The sequence below is a fragment of the Cibotium barometz genome, chromosome 18, assembly GCF_041138505.1.
Source record: "Cibotium barometz isolate CiBa-2024 chromosome 18, ASM4113850v1, whole genome shotgun sequence".
NCBI lineage: Eukaryota > Viridiplantae > Streptophyta > Polypodiopsida > Cyatheales > Cibotiaceae > Cibotium > Cibotium barometz.
In genome coordinates this window covers 28,184,707-28,190,941 of record NC_141063.1, presented here as the reverse complement: position 1 = coordinate 28,190,941, position 6,235 = coordinate 28,184,707, and positions in this window count along the sequence as shown.

Genomic DNA, 6,235 nt, shown 5'->3' with positions numbered 1-6,235 from the left:
TAAGCTTCAACAAAGGGGGAGGCTTCTATTTGTAGGAAAAAGTGAGCTCTTAACCAAACAAACTAATTCTATAATTCTCTCAATCAGTTTGGTCAATGTTTGACCATTTTTAGGTCAGTTTTGCTCACTTTTTGGATCTAGTTGAAACAGGAGAGAGGAGAGATAAAAATATCTCATTATTTGGGAGTTTAAAACTCATTCAAGCATGTGAAATAGGTGCCTCCTTCATGAGGGAAATTCCCTCATACTGAGGTGTCAAAAATGCATCATTTCATCTAAATATCTCTCTTTTTAACTATTAACCTTGTCCTTAGTCAACTCTTCATCTTATGTGAGTATTTACTCATTTTTGGAGGATTTTTCTTTTATTCTTCTATTTATCTCCTCCCTACATTTGGATGAATCTTATTGGTCCATAGAAACCTTAATTTAAAAATTTTTAAAAATATGGATCTCTAGGATAATGTCTCTTGAACAGATTATACTTAATTTCAAATGCACCTTCTGAAAATCTTTTTGAACTTCTATTTCAGGCGAACTTATTTTAATAAGATGAGATATTTTTCTATCCAAAAATATTTAAAAACTGAATTATCACTCTCTAGAAGATTTTCTCTCTCTAGGCCAAAACTGGTAGAAACAAGATCTTTTATATTTCTGAAGAGGGATTTGACTACAGGGAAAGATACTGGACATCCTGAGAGGCTGGGGAGGAATCTTACATTCTACCCCACTTAAAAAACGCGAGATGTCCTCATCTCGTCCAGGTGGAGTATGATCTCTTTCATCTTCTTCTTCTTCTTCAATCACTTCCAGCGTTATTGCCTTGGAAGTGGACGGCCGATTTGGGAACAACTCTCTTTGACTTCCCCTATTTTAAGGTGGAGGTTTTGCATTACTTTGGATTGAAACTGCAGGTTGGATAAAGGGTCTACCTCTGGGATTTCCCTGATTTTGACGGATAGAACCCTGATTACTCTGGAAGGAAGGGGCTAGAGTCTGGAATCTTGATCCTTGATTTTTCTGCCCTGAAAACCTTGATCTAAAAGGAGTTGGTCAATCCATACTGCGATGTCCAAATCCTTGACAGTTATAGCATTTCACTCTCGATCCACTTCTTCACAGCCTCGCCCAAGTTTTTCCCAAAGGTCCAGGCTGCGAACTATGAAGAGTTTTACGAACATCCAGGTCGAGCTCTTCTTCATCGAGTCAGGGGTTAACATTTCTACCACGACGACCTCGATCCATGTTCCTATCAATACAAAAATTCTTGTTAAGTTTCTTTATTTATGATTCAATCCAATTTTTGATTCAACTGATTCTGGGGTTCTTTAAATAGGTCGGCTCCCCACATAACCATGGGGTAAAGATACTCATATAGAATGCATTATCTATTAATATTTCATTCAGAATATCTCATTCATATCTTTAACACAATAATGATCCATCAGACTGAATTTTTCCATCTGAACAGTCCTCCATGGGGATTTCAATTTTTTTAGATTTTTAATTTATCATCCCTTAACTTGATCTACTGGACAAAAGTTAAAAGTAGTAATCTGCAGCACAATTCACTAATCTCATAGTGATTTGCTGAAGTCATTAACGTCATTCCAGTTATGAACATCATCACAGGGACTCGTCCCATTCATCCTCATTGTGGTTTTGCTCAGCTTATTACATTTCAACTGAATTTCAGGAATCATCATTTTTCAATCAGAATCCAAATCAACTCATCAGTTCACAACCAGAATTTAAAAATCATATCAACCACATTCGAATTCATCATCTAGATAGTATTAATGCTTATAATTTCAAGTCTTAGATTTACTCGTATATACTGCCAGTAAAGAGCTGCAGTTATACCCTCCGTATATACGGGTAGTCACGGTCCTTGGAACTATAAGGTAAATACCATCATGTCTAGGCCTCAAGCAAGTCAGGGATTCCATCTGAAGACCCACTTACCAATTTACGAATTTCAATATGAATATCAAATTGTATGAATTTTATCACACAATTACAACCTTTTAGTGCTTCTTGAAAAAATTTTGACATATTTGGCTTCTCGGTTGATCCTCATTAACCAAATAGCTCTGATACCAACAGTAGGATCCCTGTCCCCACCGTGCAACAAATTCAGGGGTGCTAGCAGCGAAAGTAGCACTTCTTGTGCGGGGCAGGTTCCCACACTTGGGGCCTCACCCACGGATATCCGGACAAGAGACTAATCCATTGGTTTTTCCAAAACCGAACCCGGAAAAACTTCCTTTGCCCAAAAAGCACAGGCGATTCCACCAGGATAACTTTTCCCTAACGTAGTCAAAAGCCTTAACTAACTGAGCTCATCTAACCGAACCCGTAAGTCCCATAGTCAGATTAGGGAAAAAGACTGTCCTTGGATCATAGAGACCAATGCTTTTTTCCTCATTGAGAGGCATAGCCGTTGATTCTTTTCCATAGAACAATTTTTGTCCGGAATTTACTTCATCTATCGAACTAAACAGAAATAGAGTCTCGATTTACGGATCCATCAGTCCAGCCTAACCCCATCCAGTCCCATGGGTTAGCCAACCACCCAACCACTATCGTGATGGGATCCAATTAGGAATTTGGTTAGGTTTTGTCCCGGGTACCAGGGAAAAGAGTTCCTAGGCCCCCTACCCGGATGTTTATGCTAACAAAAAACTAGTCACACCACTTACACACCCAATATGAAATTGCCTTTTTCTCAGCATCAGCTATCTTTAAAACAATCCTTTCCTTTAATGAAACCATTGTGTCACTGATCACAATCCTCAAAATCTCTGGTTGAATCCCTATTTCCAATCATTCCTTCATCGGTGTACTTAAGGCATCATTGGCAACCAGAACGCTCACCACGTGTTCACACAAGGGCCTTTTTGACAGTTCCTAGCTCATAGTAACCGGTAATATATTCACATAACAAAATGGAATCTCCGTGGAAGATCAACAAGATCAACCAACAGATCCATATAAAAGAGTCATGGACTCATCCGTTGAGGACCAGCAAGGTCAATAAACCAGATCCATGCCCGATTTCAGAAAACAACTCTTACTCCTTGATTCAATATCTTCCACGACGCACGTGTGGGTATCTTTGGCGACCCAGAGCCTGAGCATCGTATGGTCAGCACCCTCTAGGATCCTCCGCAGGTCACCTAGCGCTTCACTCATAGGCCACTTCCTTGGTCCCTCATCCACCGTACCAGAAGCTCACCATTTAAATCGAACCGAGACTGGTCAAGACCTCGGTCGACCATGCTACGCGAGACGTTCTCCGTTGACTCTCCGTCAGCTATTGCAACTTTATCAGTTAGGTCTCCACCATGACCTTAATCACAAGACAGTCAAAATGCTTCCCCAGCATTCTTGACATAAAACAGTCATTTACAAACAGGTCACAACAAATACAGTTTCTATAATGAACTCTCGTCTTTCCACATTATCTCTCAGTCAGTCCATTACTTATTCCACATTCCATTCATATGTGTACTCAATGTCATCCAATCATATCATTTTCCATCTCATCACCTCACATTCATTCACATCACATATCATTTATTCACATCCTAATTCACATGTCATCACATCTCATCCATTCACTCATATCGACGTCATATCATTTCACATACACATTCGCGTTCATTATTCTACATACACATCCACATCCATACATCCACTTCCACATCCGCATTCATACATACACATCCATATCCAGATCCATACATCCACATCTACATTCATACATCCACATCTCCATTCACATTCATACATCCACATCCACATCCACATCTACATTCCATACATCCATATCCACATCCACATCCATATATCCATTTCCACATCCACATTCACATCCATACATCCATTTTCACATCCACATTCATACATCCATATCCACATCCACATCCCCATTCGTAATCATACATCCACATCCATATTCACATCCACAACCACATCTACATTCATACATCCACACATCCCCATTCACATTTATACATCCGCATCCACATCCATACATCTATTTCCACATCCACATCCACTTTCACATTCATACATCCACATCCACATCATCCATTCATCCATCTACATCAACCCACATCATTTATTCATCCATCTACATCAACCCACATCATCCATTCATCCATCTACATCAACCCACATCATTCACACATCAACCACATCATCCATACATCCACATCTACATCATCCATTCATCCATCTACATCAACCCACATCATTCACACATCATCTATACATCAATCTACATTAACCTACATCATTCACACGTCAAACCACATCATCCATTCACATTCGATTCACATGCCTTCATTTATTCACATCCCTTATCATTCATATCACCATTCACATTCCTTCACATCCTATAACATTCATTCACATCCTAACTCACAGGACATCACATCCATTCATCCGTTTTCATTAATCTGATTTATATCACTTCCATCCATCCATTTACATCTATCTGATTCCTGTCACATCTCATCACATCTATTTATAGAATGTAAGAGAATTCTAATTTTTTTTTAATATAAAGATTCTTTACGCATCTAATTAGGCATAAAGACAACTTTAGTAGGAATAACACTTTTATAAAAATCCTTTTATGCATCTATTTAGGCATAAATTTAATTTTAAGAAAAATAACACTTTCAAATTAAAAATAAACCTTTTATGCATTTTACTATGCATAAATTCCATTTTAATGAGAATAACACTTTCAAAATAAAAATAAATCTTTTATGTATTTTAATATGCATAAATTCCATTTTAATGAGAATAACACTTTCAAAATAAAAATAAATCTTTTATGCATCTATCTATGCTTAAATTCAATTTCAATGAAAATAATACTTTTGAAATAAAAATAAATATTTTATGCATCTTTCTATGCATAAAATCAAAATTGGTGAAAATAACTCTTTTGAATTAAAAATAAAATTCTTTATGCATCTATTTATGCATAAAGTCAAAATTGATGAAAATAACTCTTTTTAATTAAAAATAAAATTCTTTATGCATTTATTTATGCATAAAATCAAAATTGATGAAAATAACTCTTTTGAAATAAAAATAGATTTCTTTATGTATCTTTCTATGCATAAAATCAAAATTGATGAAAATAACTCTTTTGAATTAAAAATAAAATTCTTTATGCATCTATTTATGCATAAAGTCAAAATTGATGAAAATATCTCTTTTGAATTTAAAAAAAATCTTTATGCATTTATTTATGCATAAAATCAAAATTGATGAGAATAACACTTTTGGATTAAAATAAATTCTTTATGCTTCTTTCCATACATAAATCTAATTTAGTAGGAATTACACTTTTAGAATAAAAGAATTTCTCTTATGCATCTAATTTATGCATAAAATCCATTTATGATGAAAATCGCACTTTTAATATAAAAATAAATCTTTTATGCATAAGTTTATGCTTACAATCATTTATGATGAAAATCACACTTTTAATGTAAAAAAAATCTTTCATGCATAAGTTTATGCATACAAATCATTTATGATGAAAATCTTTCTTTTAATATAAAAGAATTTCTTTTATGCATCCATTTATGCATAAAAATCAGTTATGATGAAAATCACACTTTTAATATAAAAGATATCTTTTATGCATATGTTTATGCATACAAATCATTTATGATGAAAATCGCTCTTTTAATATAAAAGATATCTTGTATGCATATGTTTATGCATACAAATCATTTATGATGAAAAACACTCTTTTAATATAAAAGAATTACTTTTATGTATCCATTTATGCATAAAATCATTTATGATGAATATAACACTTTTATAATCAAATTAACAATTTCAATATGCTTCCTTCTATTCATAGAATTTAATTCTAAAGAAAGTAACACTTTTTTAATAAAATATTTTTAGTGTGTATTTTTCTATACCTAGGATGAAAAATAACACTTTAAGAATACATATACGGTGGGAATTACTCTTTTTGAGTTAAAAAAAAGTAAAACTTATTTTACACAATTTTAGAAAATTTTGCCATAACCTCCTTTGTATGGCTGACCATTTTTCAATTTTTAAATCTCTAAAATTAATTAGAATTTCACCAAGAGTATTTAAATCATTCTAATGTAAACATTTTCTACTTATTTAAGAGAAACATTATGAAAAACTTGATTTTATCCATTAATCATTCATCTAGGATAAA